The sequence below is a fragment of the Eschrichtius robustus genome, chromosome 13 (assembly GCF_028021215.1).
Source record: "Eschrichtius robustus isolate mEscRob2 chromosome 13, mEscRob2.pri, whole genome shotgun sequence".
NCBI lineage: Eukaryota > Metazoa > Chordata > Mammalia > Artiodactyla > Eschrichtiidae > Eschrichtius > Eschrichtius robustus.
The window spans coordinates 90,399,265-90,416,730 of NC_090836.1; the positions used below are offsets into that span (position 1 = coordinate 90,399,265).

General features: G+C 45.6%; 1 long non-coding RNA gene across 1 annotated transcript in view; it reads right to left on the bottom strand.

Annotated features, from left to right (window-relative positions):
* Window positions 1-4,489: 4,489 nt before the first annotated feature.
* Window positions 4,490-17,466, bottom strand: part of LOC137775897 (uncharacterized) — a 38,705-nt gene continuing 25,728 nt past the window's right edge. The window contains exons 2-3 of the long non-coding RNA XR_011076081.1: window positions 7,477-7,559; window positions 4,490-4,883 (exon numbers count right to left, since the gene is read on the bottom strand). This is a non-coding gene — a long non-coding RNA (uncharacterized lncRNA). The remainder of the gene's footprint in view (window positions 4,884-7,476; window positions 7,560-17,466) is intronic.

Genomic DNA, 17,466 nt, shown 5'->3' on the forward strand with positions numbered 1-17,466 from the left:
AGCCCTCTGCCTGGGCCCTTGTACCCCTGTAGCCCCTGTGCTCAGCTGTGGAGCCCACCCTGAAATCCCCTGCTCCCCACCTGTGAGAGGAGTCAAAGGTGGGCCCAGTTCTGAGGACAGCCTGGGCTTCCCAGGCAGTCCTCAGAATTGGGGAGTCAGGTCAAGATCACTGGGCAAGAAGGGCAAATGTCCCTCACCCAGGCAGGGGCTGGGCCCAAAAGCCCACCAGCCCTCACCAGAGCTGTGCAGTGAGAAAAAGGAGTTTCCCACGCCCCGGTCCTCACTTCCATATTCTCCCCGTCACCCTACCACCCCCCTCACTGCACCCAGTTCAATGCTCTCTCTCGGGACCAGCTCTGAGACTCCCTGACAACAATAGCAGGTCAGATGGAAAAGTGTTGCCTCCCAGGGGTATTTACATTTTAAACAGAGGAATCTTATAAAGGCTGCTCCAAAGAGGGCCTTTCAGTGGAGCACTTTCAGGCAGTGGCTGGGGCAGTCTGTTGAGAAGCAGGAGGTGTCACACTGCCCTTGCACCAGACCATAATCAACTTTCTACTGCATTTCAAAGTCGGGTCAACCAGGGCCAGCCAGGTCACTGCCCATGGCTGCTTCTGAGAAGCTAAGCTAACAAGGATCTAGCAACATCAGAGGTAGGAACCAGCTACTGAGATGGGAAATTGGGTCCAAGCAAATGAGTCCACACTCCACCCCACTCCCCAGCTCTGCAGAACCTTCCAGGAAGCTGCAGTCAACAGTCTCTGTGGGTGGGGAACAGCCCCAGGCCTAGAAGTTTAAAATCCTGTGTTCTGCACCCAGCTGTCTCCTAATTTGCTGTGTGACGATATTAGGCAAGATAAACCTCTCTGAACCTTGTGTCATGACGGGCAATAGGAAGAGAGTGGATTAGATGGCTCTAAGGTTCCCTCCAGCTCCAGTGTGCTATGATCTCCCTCTCCTTTCCCTCCCTCCCCCTCCCAGTCCCCCTGTCCCTCACATACCCTTGCCCCAAAGAATGCATATCAAAACGAAAGCAGAGGGACTTCCCTGGTGGCGCAGTGGTTAAGAATCTGCCCGCCAATGCAGGGGACATGGGTTCAAGCCCTGGTCTGGGAAGATCCCACATGCACCACAAGGACTGAGCCTGCACTCTAGGGCCCACGAGCCGCAACTACTGAGCCCATGGGCTGCAACTACTGAAGCCTGTGCACCTAGAGCCCACGCTCCACAGCAAGAGAAGCCACCACAATGAGAAGCCCACACACCGCAACGAAGAGTAGCCCCCCTCGCCGCAACTAGAGAAAGCCCCCGCACAGCTTCCCAATGCAGCCAAAACCAAATAAATAAAAATAACTAAAAAAAAAAAAAAGACGAAGGCAGAGAGGGAGTTGGGGGGAGGGATAAAACAGGAGATTGGGATTAACATATACACACTACTATATATAAAATAGATAACCAACAAGGACCTACCGTATAGCACAGGGAACTATACTCAATATTTTGTAATAACCTATAAGGGAAAAGAATCTGAAAAAAAGAATATATATATAACTGAATCACTGCACTGTACACCTGAAACTAACACGATATTGTAAATCAAATAGACTTCAATTAAAAAAAAAAAAAAAAAAAAAGACAAAGGCAGAGAGTTTGGCTCAACTCAGCCCAGAGACTTCTGGAAACTGCAATAAGCCTGCAGCTCACATTGGATCAACCGCAGCCAGCTGTCCTAGGGGCTGAAAGAGCTTCTCTTCCCAGGTCACGCAAAGGTCCAGGCCTAGCTAAAGTGTCTGCCCCATGCTCAGCATGAGTTGCTCAGCCCACATCCAGGATTAACCAACGCTCCTCGCTGGCTCTCTGGTTTCAAAACAAAACTTTTGAAAGAAAACTGCATTCAGTGGAAAATCCCCCAGTAACAAGACTCCTGGGGGCATTAGCGGAACACCATCTGTCAAGCATTGGTTTGCACAACCTGTGACCAAAAACAGCCTTTTAATGTCAATACCAATCATGATCATCTCACCTTGTGTATTTGGACAGCACTACTGACCTTTCAAAGCCCTTCATCTGGGCTCAATTTGGCCTCGTGCAACTTTCTGAAGTAGGCAGAGCAAGGGACTTGCAAATAACTCAGTCCTGTGCTAGAGACGGAGAAACTGAAGCCCGGCAAAATAACAGAGCTGGGAAGAGAGACACTCAGAGCTGGAAGAAGTCCCCTAAGCAAAACTCAAATGAGTTTCCCCACACCAGTGCACCCCAAATGTCATCTGCAGATGGCTGCCCAGCTGGCAACATCACAACCATCTGAGCCCCACCGCAAAGACGCTAGAGGTCTTGGATGCAACCTCCAAAAGAAGCATTTTTTAATTTCCCGTGCGATGCACAGATTTGTGGACCACTGCCCACTCCGCAGTGTTCACAGAATCTGGGGATCTTGGAAATTCCAGGCTGGAGAGATCATCAGAGCTCACTAAGCACAATCACCTGCTCAGAGCATACCACCCCCTGCGCCTCAACAAGTTCTTGGGACACAGGTTCTGCTGCAGTGAGAGAGGCTGCAAATAGCTCAGGATTAAATGAAGGAGCAGTCTCTTTCTTTCTCATATCACAGTAAACAGTAGAGGTTGATAGGGCTGCTCCCTGGGGCCAGGGACACAGGATTCTTCTCTGCTTTGGGTTCTTTAGGGTGTGTTGCCATTTGAACTCTTCAGGAAACAGACTCAGAAATGGAGGTTAGCATGCAGGATGAACGCCTGTGGAAAAGGCTGGATGAGCAGAGGGGGGACTGGGGCTGTGAAACAGTCACGACCAAGGCCTCGGCCGACCCTTTGCGGTGCCCTGTAGCTGCAATGGCTTTTCAGGGTTGTCCAAGTTGAGGTAATGGGGCTGGGCCTTTATACACACGCACACAGAGACTGGTCATTGGTTACTGTCGGCCCCCGGGGAAGGTGTGTGACCTTGGAGCAGAAGACTCTCTTCAGCTGAGGGCACGTCTCAGCAAGGGCTGAAAGCCGGGGGCTGGCAGCTGTGGGTATAAATCCTTCCGTCCTAAAAGGTAATCACAGCACAGCATCCACTGTGAGGTGGTTATGGGCTGAATTGTGTCCCCTCCAAAATTTATACGTGGAAGTCCTCACCCCCAGTGCCTCAGAATGTGAGTTTATTTGGAAAAATAGGGTCATCGCAGATGTAATTTGTTAAGTTTAGATGAGCTTATCCCAGAGTAGGGTGGGCCCCTAATCCAATTTGACTGGTGTCCTTATAAAAAGGGGAAATTTGGACACAGAAATGCACACAGGGAGAAAGCCACAAAGGCAAAGATTGGGGTGATGCTTCTCCAAGACAAGGAATGCCAAAGATTGCCAGCAAACCATCAGAAGCCAGTCTAGAGACGTGAAATAGATCCTCTCTCACGCCCCTCAGGAGAAACTAACTCTGCTGACACTTTGATTTTGGATTTCTAGCCTCCAGAAAGGCAAGACAATAAATTTCTGTTTCTTAAGCTACTAAGTTTGGGGTACTTTGTTACAGCAGCTCCAGAAAACTAATACAGAGATGTTGTCTTCATCTACATGGTCCAAAATGGTTTACCACCACGTCCGCATTCTAGCCAGTGGAAAGGAGAAAGAGGGAGGGGAAGGCAGGCAGACCTCCCCCCTCACTTCCAGTCATATCCCATTGGTCATAACTTGATCACATGGCCATATTTGCTGCAAGGAATGCTGGGAAATGAAATCTTTATTCTGGGCAGCCATGTGCCCAGGTGAAAACTCAATTACTAAAAAGAATGAGACCACAAATAAAGTGAAGTCAATCCCTTCAAGGAGCTCAAGTGAGCTTAGGGGAGCCAGACATAAAAACCAACACTTCACTTAGAACACCTTGTCAAGAGAGAGGTATTGCACTGGCGAGAAGCTTCCTGCTCTGGCACCCTGACAGGTAGAATTGCTGCAGCAGTTAGGTGAGTCTGGACTTCAACCACTCTGGCAGAAGCAGCTCTATTTCAGCAGCCCCAGCCCAGGCCAAGGAGGCACCACTTTAACTGACTTAGATCTCACTGCAACAACCTCCCCAGGGAGGCAGTGGTTCCTGCCAAAGACACCAGCAACTCTGGGTGCCCAGGTGTCCTCCCTTTTTTCTCCCTCCCATCTCCTTCTCATTTCTGTTTTTCTAGCCCTTTCAAGATCTTTATAACAATACCCTGTATTAAATTCCCTGTATTAGAAATACCCAGCATGTTTTTTTTATTTCCTGACTGAACCTCTTCAAACTCAACATACATTTTAAGATTTTTTTCCCTTCTATTTTTTTTGGGGGGTGGGGGCGGGAATGAAAATATATTTAACTAGTTCCCTTTGCCTCCAGTGAGTCACACTAAGATCTGTGTGCATGTTTCTCAGAAAAATATATTTTGCATTATCAAATGAAATGGTACATATAGTACTTGGAACACGCCTACAAGTAATAGTCATTCAATCATTGGGCCATTCTTTTTGTTTAATGTTCATTTTAAAAGGCTAAGAGGGAACCATTAATGCTACCTCAATTGAGGTTTTGGAGTTATTATCTGATATCATCCCTCCAATAGTATTTTCCCCAGGAGACTTTATAAAAATATCATCTCCCCCTTTGAAGCAGATATCTATCCATTTGTGGAAAAAACTCTGGATATGCCCCTACCCAGACTGGGACATCTCTTCAGACAAGTCACAAAGGAACACGCGTCCCAAGCTGAGGACTGAAGTGGCATGGTAATAGCCAAATGTTGGTCAAGTTGATACTGACGGGCAGGAGAACAATCTTTGAGCGGTTGTCACATCTTCCAGTGTCCAGAAGCTTCTTCTTTGTTACTTATTTTAAAAGATCAAAATGTTGGGCCCAGCCTGGAAAAGAGAGCCACCCTTGAATTTGGTGAGTTCCTAATAATCTTGGTATGAGCTTCAAGGGGTCTCACACCAAGTAGTTTCATCAGTTTTCACAAATATATAGGTCCTTTCCCCAAAAGGAATTCTTCTCTGATCAGCTACTAAGACAAGAGTTTTCTCCAGGGTTTTATTACCGCTTAAACCAGGTTGCCGCTACTGCCCCAAGCAAAGCTCCATAAAGGGGTGTGGGGATGGTTCAGTAGCTGAAACCATGAACATCCAGGCCTATTTAGATTGCCCTGTGGTCACGAAACAAATGTCTCACCTAAACCTCCAAGACTTCCCGTCATATAAGGGTCTGAGAAAGGCTTAGTTCTGTTTAGTAAGTCCTATATTGTCAATTATTTTGTACTGAGGAGCAAAAGATGCAAGTTGGAACTTTAGTGCAAGATGGAGGGCAGGGTGCCGTCGGGGGTCTGGTTGTTACTTGAGTTGGGGATGGGATTGAAGGAGGAGAAGGTTGGAGAGCCAACAGATGAAGTACCATGACAGGCTCAAAAAATACTTTACACTGGGACCCAAGAATGACCCTTATGTGAATCAGAGCATACGAGCCTCCACAAAAGCTTGGGAAGGAAACATGACCTTCCCCTGTTCTAGTACATCTTTCAAATAATGGTGATTGAGTCACTCATTCCTTCAGTAATTCCTTACCTTCAGGGAAGCAATAAATATCTTACATGCAATACTTCCTGGTGGTTACACTTGCCTACTCTGGAGTCAGATAGACCTGAGTTCAAATCTTACCTCTGGCTCTTATTACCTACGTGTCTTAGGAAAATGGTTCCATCTCTCTGAGCCTCAGTTTCCTCATATGTTAAAAAAAAATGGGGGTAATAATGTCTCCCTCAAAGGGTTGCTGTGACGATGAAATGAAATTGGTGCAAGGCACAATCCCTGACTTACAGAAACACTCGATTAACAATGGTTTTAAAAATCTGATCAGGTCATGGCAGTAAGCACACTGCCCGTACTTAAGGGATTATTAAATGCTTGTTAACCACTTGACCCATGGCTCCTCTCCAGGAACCCTGACCCCAGCTAAGCCAATTAGATCTTGTCTTTTTAAAATGTGTAAGTGGTACTCAGAAATTCTGGTTCTTCTCTGTTGGTGTTTGAACCAAGAGGACAGGTAAGAGCTGAGGTAGCTACTGCATGTCCCGTGTCCAGAGAAACCAAGAAAGCCTAAGGGAGGAAAGGAAGAAGAAAAGAGACTGGCAGAGTGAAAAGCAGATATGAGAAGCCATTGGGGTGGGAGGGGTTGGGGATTGAAGAAAAGCAATGAAGGAGGAGAGAAAAAGAAAGAGAGCTCTTAACTTGGTTTTCATGAGACACCCCAGGATGCTCCTATTGACCCCCCTTTTGCTTAGACTACTTGGTGAGCCTGACCTAAGATATCTTCTTTCAAGTCTCTCCTTAGCTCACTGACTCTTCTCCCATCCCTCTGGTTATAGGCGTCCTAGTTCTTCCTTCTACAGTTGAAGACGTGAAGTTCAGAGCACATTGTCTGGTAAGCATCAGAGTCAAGACTCAAACCGCATCACTCTGTCTCCCTAGGGGATGAGCATGGCTCCACAACTCAGGAGACCTTGGGTGAAGGGGTAATTCTGCCCCTCACCAGTCACGTTACCTAATCCAGATACTCAACCTCTGCGTATCCCACCTGCCTCTTCTGTAAAATGGGAATAAGAGTCTGCTCCCCTACCCTCCAGGATGATGGACGAAATACTGTATGTGAACACTTTCTTAACTGCAAAATTCTAGCCATTTATTCGTTCATATATTTTTCTATATCTCTGCCTGTCTTATGAGATTTTTAAGTTGAAGATCCCATGTCCACTTGAATGCCCCTCAAAATCACCTGGAAGTCCGATGGTCCTTGGAAAATGTTAAATAACTCCAAGTTGAGAAATCACAAACACATTTATCTTTCTAAAGCAAAGGATACAGATTTCATAAGGAAAGTAAATATGTTAAGAAATCACTCAGTTTCTTAACTCACATTCCCAGCTGTTCATTGGAAACATTGTGGATGGCATTTGGGGTGATTAACAGACAAGAAATAATTTATGTGAATGTCTGCGTGTTGTTTCTCAAAGTAGCTATTAAAAACACAACTGAATAGCATGTGTTTTTCCATTCTCTGGAAAGCAAGAAATACAGAGCTGTTTTTACTCAAATATTTCCAAAACAAATCACCTTCTGTGATGGAAAATGTTGCCCTAAGGAGAGAAATTTTCAGAAAAATTCTGAGTGAGTGAAAGAAAACAGAGAACCAAGTGGAAGTTCTATTTAATGAGAACAAGAACCTTGGCCAGTAGGCCTGAATCCATTCACAGCCTGTGTCACTCAGCTGCCATCTACAGGAGCATTAAAGTCAGACAGACCTGGGTTCAAATCCAGCTATGATTGTTAGTGGAGTTGCATGGGCTATCTCGTCACATCCTTAAGCCTCGGCTTTCTCTGTAAAATGGGGATGAAATACTTTCCTCACAGGCTTCTGGAAAGATTGAATGAGATTACATATTTAAAGTACCCACCAGGGACTTACCTGGGGTTTTGTGGTTAGGACTCTGCACTTCCACTGCAGGGGCATGGGTTCGATCCCTGGTCGGGGAACTAAGATCCCGCATGCTGCATGGTGCAGACAAAAAAATAAAAAATAATAAAAAATAGTAAAGTACCCACCATGCTGTAAACTTTGAATATATCGTCATTTCTCTGGTTGCACTGGACACATTTAATCCCATTGAACATACCACACTGCCTATACAGCACCTCTTAGGTCTAAGAACCATGCTCTTCCTAGTGATGTCTACTAGAATATTCTAGTCCCCAAAACTGAGATTTTTAAGCCTCTCATCCTGGTATCTAAAAGAATAGGGATTGGACAGAGAAAGGCAAAATGATTTTGTTCTCTCATTTTTACTTATTACTCTAACTGACATTGCCAACTGTAAAAAAGGTGGGAAGGAGACCCACCAAACGAGGGATATCGGTGCCTGTGGTGTTTGAGGAGGGTAAGGTGGGGAGAAGAAGGAGGTAGAGGAGGTAGACCGAGGAAGAAGGCAGAAGAGAATTTTCACTGTACCTGTAATTTTAAAATTTCATTCATATAAAAAGATTTGAGGGAAAAAAGATAAAATGTCAACAGCAGTTCAAAGTGGCAGCTACATGAATGTTTGTTGTAATATTCTTTGTACCTTTCTGCATGTTTCACTGTCAAAATTCTTTCCAACTAAACAAACTTTTCATTATAACCATAATTCATTTTTTAAGTTTATTTATTTATTTCTTTTTGGCTGCGTTGTGTCTTCGTTGCTGCGCACAGGCTTTCTCTAGTTGCAGCGAGCAGGGCCTACTCTTTGTTGCAGTGTGCGGGCTTCTCATTGCAGTGGCTTCCCTTGTTGTGGAGCACGGGCTCTAGGCATGCAGGCTTCAGTAGTTGTAGAGCACAGGCTCAGTAGTTGTGGTGCACGGGCTTAGTTGCTCCGCGGCATGTGGGATCTTCTCAGACCAGGGATCGACCCCATGTCCCCTGCATTGGCAGGCGGATTCTTAACCACTGCACCACCAGGGAAGTCCCCATAATACATTTTTAATGGTAAGAACTTCACCAATATCCTGGCTACCCTAGCAACCTATGTCATTTGTATACTGTTTCTTTTTCTCGGCTTTGCACTTGAGCATAGCTGGTTTACAGAGCATAATGTATAATCCATCGCCACATAGGGATGTGTCAGGATGGCAGAATATTAGCCCCCGGTGTGTTTCGTGGGGCAGTGTGCTTAACCGACGTAACAGGGCAGAAAGTAGATGGTTCGCGTTACAAACAGCCAGGTGCCTGTTGTCTTAAATGCAGCCAGCTTCAAGGGTTTTTGTTGTTGTTTCTACCAACCTGGTCCTTGGGTTTGCAAGTTCTGCATCATAAGATAACATCTGCTTGCTTCAGGTCTTCATCAGTCGCCGACTCATCGATTCATTCTAGAAGTCTATTGAGTGTCTCTCTGTACGTGGCCCTGTGCTGGGCCCAGGGAAAGTGAATGAGTCAGACCAGGTGGTCACCCTCAATAACTCAGGGTCAAGTGTGAGAGATGGACGGGGAAGCATCCCACGAGAGGTTACACAAGGTGATGAGATATGAGGATGGTGGAGAGAAGCAGAGGGCGTGGGTGGCACAGAGGAGACTGGAGGACAAGGGACGACCCCCCAGAAGAGGTGAGAGCTGGAAAGGGTCTTGAAGGAAAAAATAAGGGTTTGCTAACATTTCAAACTTGGGAGATTATTTTGTGTTTTTAAATCCAGACGTTTGAGCTTATCTTTTAAAAATCAGAAGATCTGGCAATGCTGGGGAAGAGTTCTACAGGGTGAAAGTCAGCTGGACCTGAGTGGAAGGCTGGGTGCCTGAGCAGGTGAAGGGATTCTGCAGCCAAACCTCGTCAGGCTCAACTGACAGGATACGGGCCAGTGGGGCCTACGCGCACCCCTTTGGTTTCTCTCAACTTTGGGGGGAAGGAAGGGAGCATTGGCTCCAGCAGGCTAGAGGAGGCTGGATTCAGAGAGGCTCCTTCCTGGGACCTTCCAGGGCAGAGACAGATTGCAGACTGCACCCTCTTGTAGTAAGGCCAGAGCTCTTGCCTCTGGGCCAGAGAAGTCCCCGGTGAAGACATTGGCACCAAGGGAGGCCAGCTGGGGAGACAGTTTGGGGGGCAGAGAATTTGGTTCTCTGTTGATTAGACCTCAAAGCCCACTTCCTTCCCTATGGGCTCACAGAGAGGTGTTCCTAGGTACTCGAAGAGAGAGAGGAGCCTAGTTAAGATCTTCCCAGGCCCGGAGTTAGCTGAAATGAGATGACAGCTGGGAAGAGTAAACAAGAGATGCCTTGACCTATAAAGCCTATGGAATGTCCCAAATGTTCGTACCCTCAAACTCAATAACACGATATATTTTGTTGTGGTGATTGTTGTTCAATACTCACTACATACCAGGCATTATTTCAGTACTTACCTCTGAATCCTCACAATAAAGATAGGTTATGCGTTCTAACCCGTATTGTAGAGATGAGAAACCAAAGCTCTGAGAGGGAATGTACTTGTCTAGAGTCATCCAGCTACTGAAGGATGGAGCTGGGATACTGCCGCAGTTGTCTGACTCAGAGACCTATGATTTTTCCCACTAACTACAGCCAACTGCCCCCAACTTCTAGAAACCTAGCCTAAGAAGATCATCTCAAACTTGAAAAAGAATTTATTATGTAGAACATTGGTCATCCCAGGACTATGTACACTATTAGAAAAATGAACACCACCTAAGTGTCTAATGGTTCACAAAGTGCCTGACCCAGAGTAAGCCCTCAACAGACATCTCCTAAATGAACAAAAAGGAAATAGTTAAAGAAATGATGGGCCACCACTCTTGATGGAGTATTAGATGCCCTTTACTAAGTGCACTTAAGAAGAGTTTGTGATAATAGCTTAAATGCTTATTACGTTATAGGAAAAATAAGGGCACACAATTATATATACTATATGGTCTCAGTTATGTTCAAACACATTTCACGTAGACAGAAAGAATGTGAGAAAATATGATATTACAGTCACTACATTTGGCCGTCAGTTTTAGACTGATGAAGATTTAAGTTTTTCTTCTCCCATTTTCCAGATGATCAGTTAAAAGCTTAATTGCTCTCATAATAAAGAGGAAACACTTTGTTTTATTTAAAAGAAAACCTGACTTTACAGAATTCTAGTCTCAGACAATGAGGACCTAGAACTGGAGCATGCGGGGTTCTGCCAAACGACCCTGGCCCTGCCAAACGACCAGGCCAACAGGCAGGTGCCCAGGAAGAGGCAGCTGCTCTGGAATAAAGGCTCAAAGGAGAAAGCAGAGCGGACAACAGGGACAGCATCGAGGGAGGAGGGTATCTGGGGGGGAGGGTGTGGTACAGAAAGGGCCTGGGGTTAAACAGGAGCAGGCAGCTGCGCTAATACACACACATTAAGTAGACAGGCATTAATTGGGCACCTACCTTGTGCTACTGCTTTCTTATTAAGCACTTACTGTGTGCAGGGCACTAGTCACATGATCTCACTTAACCCTCACTACGAGTCTGTGGTCTATAAGTTTTATTATTTCAGTTTCACGGGTTCAGAAAATAACTGACTGGAAACCATTTTAGAGGTGGAAAACACTAAAGAGTTGAGTGGCACCAGTGATTTCCAGGCTGATCTGTATATCACAAACGCTGGGATACTCTTTCAAAGTATGGTGACGTCATCAGGCCAAGTCACCCAGCTAGCAAAATGGCCAGGCTGAGATTCACACCTTGTAACCACTATGCCACCTGGTCTTTGCAAGGTATGGCATAGCATCCAGAGTTGGGGGAGCACCTCTAACGCTCTGAGGTTGATATCATGAAGGAGACCTTGTCTTCCCACAGACCACCACTCCCAATACGCCCCCCCAGACCCAGCACCCCAAGACTGATCTCACCAGAAGTCCTGAGTTTGTGCCATGTGTTTATTTATCCCGTGCATACACAAGAAGTTCGTAGTTATGGAACATTAGAGTTGGAAGGCATCCGAGAAATGACCTGGTTCAACCCTCTCTTTGACAAATGAGGAAATTGACACCCAGATAAGTAAAAGGACCTTCTTAGGGTCACACAGCTAAGTGGTGCCTCTAGTCCTAACTCTGACTTAGCTCTGCTAGAAGTGGACCCCAAATGCTTTGGCTTCTAGCTCACTTTCCATTTTTCCTCTCTAGGCTTCGTTCTCCCGAGTTCCGTTTCATTCTTCTAAGAAGAACAATCATTAGTCCCAAAAGAGAAAGAAGGCAAGCTTTTTTGTCCCCTAAAGATTTTATTTCCAGTATTCAAGGGATTATTGCAAACGACAATAAGTAATATTAAGTTATTAAAGCAACCCCATGTAGAATGAAAACGTCATCTCTCAGAAACTGGCTCCAAGATCATTTTTCAGAAATTAAAGGAAAAAAAAAAAAAAAGACTAGAACAGGGCAGGAAAATCACAATCGATCCAAATTGAACACATGTAAGGTCCAGGGCTTAGCCAAAGGAGGCAGAAATAGCCAATTTCTTTCAATTACGCCCCATTTTCCATCCCTTAAACTGGATGAAGACTGTCATTTTATTGGCTTGTCAACCTTTAGGAAACTTGACCCAGCTCTTTATTTATTCAATTATCTCCCTAGCCCCGGCATTTAGCCAGAGAAAAGCATGTGGCCCAGCTAACTCACTTTTCCCCCTAGGGCTCCTCTATTTACACTTCATTTCCCAAGAAGCTTCTCATTTCTCTATTTCGTTACTTTTTATTTTCTGACGTCCCTAAAGTCCGCGCTCATACCACCTCTCCAAGCATGCAGACTCTGGAGTCAGCCTGAAGTTAGATTTTAAGTCCAGCAGAGCCATAAACTATACAGGTTGCCTTGAATATTTGAGCTTTCTGAGCCTCAGTTTCCCAGTCTATAAAATGGGGTTAATAAAATGGCATATGACTTTTGTGAGAAATAAATAAGATTATGTGTGTAAATTAACCAGCACATAGTAAGCCCTCACTCAGTAAATGCTGGTTTTGTCCCCCATGACACCTGGTGTGACACACATATAATCATCCCTTTAGCTCAGGATACCTTACTAGTTAACGTTCAGAGTACCACGAAAGATTCCAGGTACTTTAAGACTTAGAGGACCCAAAGGGTAAGTAGTTATCAAAACATAAATAGGAAAGTCATGTGTCTTTTTAAAAAATCAGAATTGGGAATCCTAAGAAATAGGACTAGAGATGGAGTTGAAGAAGAACTCAACTAAAGGCATCGAGAAGTTCTGCAGAAAGAAATCTGCATCCCTTGCATTTTCTAACTTATTTGGCCACGGAAACTTTTGTCAAGTAATGCCTCTTAGTTCCAAAAAAAAAAAAATCTGCATTCTCTTAATACACTTTTGGAACTGCTGTTAACTATTTTAAGAGTATTAATAGCTATCACTGGTCACACAGACCTGAGAGCCATTTTCATCCAACGGAGGCAGCAGTCTCCAAGGAGTTGCCCGACATTACACAAGTGGTACACGAAACGTCTGTACCCAAGTCTGCCCAACTCTGAAGTCCATGGCCTTTCCCCCATACCATATGCCCTCCCAATTCTATCTGAATTCTACCCCCTTCTTCCCAACCTGAGCTGTGGCTAGTCCTTCTCTCTAAGTCCCACTGAATCAAACATTTTACCAAAACTCCATGATCAAGTGATGGAGAGAGTTTGCCTTTGGTAAACAAATATGCACTGTGAATCTCTGCAAGGCACTGCCCAGACTTCATCTACCTCTGGACTCTTCTTTCACAGAGCATCTCGTGGTACATTTTCTGGAAATATTTCATTGGAGTCTCTATTTGAAGTCACCGGGGAGGTGGAATTCTGGTTGTTTTAGCATAGTTGAGTCCTGATCTTTTTTTACCGTGTGACCGAAGTAGAAGTTAAGGACTACGTTCTTACACAGCTCCATCTCCGGTCACATGTATGACCTTGAGGCAATCCTCAAGAGTCCGCCTCTCTAGATTTCTGAGGTTCCAGCTATGCAATGAACAGAGTATACGTGATAGCTAATCTTTGGGTCTCCCAACATGCACATGAGGTAATCTGGGTTTATTATTTCATAAAGACTTAGGTTCTGAAGTCCAATTACTTGGGTTGGAATCCTGGGTCTATCACCTACTGTGTGACCTTGAGCAAGTTACTTAACCTCTGGGTTCCTTAGTTCTCTCATCTGTCAAATGAGATTAAATCAGAGAACAATTGCTTTGAAGGGTTTCAAGTGCTTGATAAGTGTTACTTTCACTATTATTACCATTAGTCTTGTTGCAAAGTGCCGCCCAAGAGGTTACAAATCCCAAAATGCCCTGGTTTCTGGACAGAGCTGACTTCTCACCCACAAAGCTCATTCCCTCCTCCCCTTCTCTCCTGCCTCCTCCCCACTCCCTCCAACTCCACCTCCCACCCCCTTCTCAGCCTCCCAGTCTGAATCCCTCAGAAAGGAGTCTCCAACAAGCCTAAATGGAAACCACCCTGCCCGAGGATAGAGGGGCTGACCTCTCACAGCTGGACCAGGCTCACAGCGGCCAGTAGAGCCACTCAAGGTCGGGGGCAGCACCAGGGGCAGCAGAGAGATTGGCCGGGGCGCCAGCCCATTCACTAACAGCTGGCACCCTGCCTGTCCCCAGCCCCAGGGCCTCTGGGGCCATTGTGAGGGAGGAGCCCTCCTGCTCTGCTGGGCTCAGCCACCTGGACCCCAGAGCTGCCCCCAGAAGGGGCTCACACCACCAGGGGGGCTTCACTGCTGCAGCTGGACCAGGGAGAAGCTGGTGGGGGGTGAGGGAGGGGGAGGAGGGCACAAGGATGGGGGCGGGGAGGTGGACAACAGGTAAACACTAGGATTTTCACCAAGAGCTGGGGCTTTTTACCTGATGATTAAGAGGGAGTGCTGGGGAGGGGAACAGGTGAGCTCAAACAAGCCTGCACCACCGTGCCACACCCCCCTGTCCCCATGTCACCCGGCCCCTCCGTGCCTCAGCTCACTGAAAGGACCAAGTGAAATGATACGTAGAAAACTCTTAGAAGACATGGCATTAAACTCCCAAGAAATCTTAACTATTATTATCAGCAGTTATTCAAGCATGCCTCACAATCCTCTGAGATAGCAATTATTACCATCTCCATTTTCCTAATGGAAAATTTCCATTTTCACAGATCTCATATTTGGAGCCTGGGTTCAAATGCAGCTTTGCCCCCAGCGTCCACACTGTTGCAAAGTCACCCTCTGCCTGGGGGTTTCAGACTGCCCTTCTTTAGCACATTCTTCTCTGGTGGAGAGAAGAGAACTATAAAGTTTGTCCATTCAGGCATTATCTGGGATGTGCCAGGCACTGACTATAGGGTCAGGGATACAGTGGGAAGCAAAGGAAGTCATGTCTACCCTCATGGAGCTTATGGTCTGGGACTGAGACACGCAGATCAAACCAGCAGGGGTGAGAGAGTGTAATTCCTACATGAGGTGAACAATCCAAAGCTGTGCCAACCAAGATGGTAGCCACTTGCCACAAGTGGCTATTTTGATTCAACTTTGAATTAATTAAAAGTAAACAAAATGAATAATTCAGTTCTTCAGTCACACCAGCCCATGGGGCTAGTGGCTACCTTACTGCTCATCACAAATAGAGAGCATTTCCATCATCATAGAAGCTTCTATCGGAGAGCACTGCTCAAGAGGAAAGGAACCAAAACTATGAGTTCTGAGGATTCAGACACCTAGAGGCGTCCCTTAGGAAGTGGCATTTGAGTTGAAACTGAAGGATGAGGAAAAATCCAGAAAGCTGGGGAAGGGCAGGAAAGCATGGTAGGCAGGGTAACAACACCCATGGAACAAGCCTGTGATGGAGGGAACTATGTGACTGGAATGCAAAGAGAGGGACTGCAGTGGTTAGGAGTGGAGACTCCAAGGGGCTGGCTGCCTGTCTTGAATCCCAGCTCTGATTCTTCTTAGCTGTGTGTTATTGACAAGTTACTTGACTTCTCTGTGCCTCACTTTCCTCACCTGTAACGTGAGGACAGTAAAAGTACCTCCCTCCCAGGGCTGTCTTGAGGATCGTCAGAGCCTGGCATACGTTTAGCCCTATATGTATGTTTCCTGTTATTATTCCTGGCACAAGATGAGGACAGGGAGGTAGGCAGGAGTCAGGCTATTCAGGCCTTGTGGGCCCTGGAAAGACTGTTGGTCTGTAACCTGAAAGCACTGGGAAGCCTGAAGCGTTTTAAACGTAGAAGGCAGAGGGTTACTGTGGGCAGTGGTGGCAGCAGCTACTACTCAACACCAGCCAGGTATTGGAACATGAGACAGTGAACCCAGTATGGCCAGACCTTCCAATTTTCCAAAAGAGGCAGGAAATTCAGACTTTTTAATGTAAAATATCCTATCTTTTAACAATAGGCCTCTTATTCCCAAATTTTTAATATCTTGAGGAACAAACCAACCACCTGCCAGGACTTCTGGTCTACCTGCTAGTCTGGTCTATCTGTGACTCCCAAAACCTCCATAAACCAAAGTCTATAACTAAAGCCACGCCACCTGGTGAGCCAGGTGGCTCCAGGAAGAAACCAATAGATTGCCTAGAATACAAGTAGCACATCAAAAGAGTCACCAAATTAAATCTGATCCAAATGGCTATACAACTGGGATGGAGGCCCTCAGGGCCTGAGCAAAAGGGCCCAGTGATAAGAACGTGCACAAGCTTCACAGCCCTTTTATTTTTATTTTTTAACCTTTTGGTGGTAAGAAAGAAAATATATGAAAACCTGTATTCTCTTCTCTCTTCAATTGTTAAATGAATGTATTCTCGGCCTCTCCATAGAGTCTGTCAGTCCTTTCACCCAAAAAATATAGGGAGCAGGGGTTCATTTGGGAGGTCTGTGGTTCGTGTCATTTCCTGGTGCCAGGTTATAAAGCAAAATCGCTTAATTAGGACATGGTATAGGGTGAGAGAGCAAGAAAGTCCAATAAAGGAGAAAGACTGGTTTCATGAATAAAAATGTTTGAATGAAAGCCTGAGGACTGAGCAAGGATCAGGTATATTAGGTTCTCATTCTTGACATCTTAAACTTTATTAACCATTGTTTTTTTTATAGAAGTTTTTCTTCCCAAAATATGGAATGTCTAATGTATACTAGAAACTGGGACACAGAGCCCTGGGTCCCGTCCTCAGGTAACTTACAGTCAACTAGTCGGTGATTACCATTCCTCCACATTAAGAGAGAGACCCAGCTAAACACTTGCTCTAGGTGGTAAAACATTTGTAACAAAGAAAATAAAGAAAAATCTGACTGGCTTGAGCATCTTATTAACCGCCCCCCTTCCCCATCCACTCCCCTAATCAGGGAGGAAAGGTGGGCATTGGGCTCCTTAGGGAAGATTTTTATGAATACCAGGAAAGTGTAGAAACTGTCTCTTTAGAAAGAGGCTTCTAGCACTTCTTCCAGTACTGGACCTCCAAGGGTCAAGCTCAGCAAACAGCAATTTAGAAGCACTAGATTTGCTCTCTAAGAAGGGAAGGGATTTTATTGGGTGAAGTATGCCAGTTTGGGCTGGCACCAGGAGCTGAGGCTGAGGGCTGCCAGCAGAGGTCCAACCTCCTTTCCATCTTCCCCCATCACCCCCACCACTCCTATAAGTAGATGTTGGGAGGGCAGGTTATGGGCTGCTTGAGGATGCCCGTATGTCTTGGTCCAGCTTTGAGAGCAGAAGATATAGAGACAAGATACATGATACAGAGGCATAGACAAAATGCTTCCAGATCTTAGGTCAGGGCCATCTAAATCAGACTAGGGCAGAGTTATTAACTTGCAGTCTGTAGATTGAATTTAGGGGCTCCCTGAACTTGGACAAGAAAAAAATTTTATCTTAATTTTCACCAACCTCTAACTGAAATGAAGAAGGCCCTTCTATTAGGAGTGTAGGCAACAAACCACAGTGGCATGA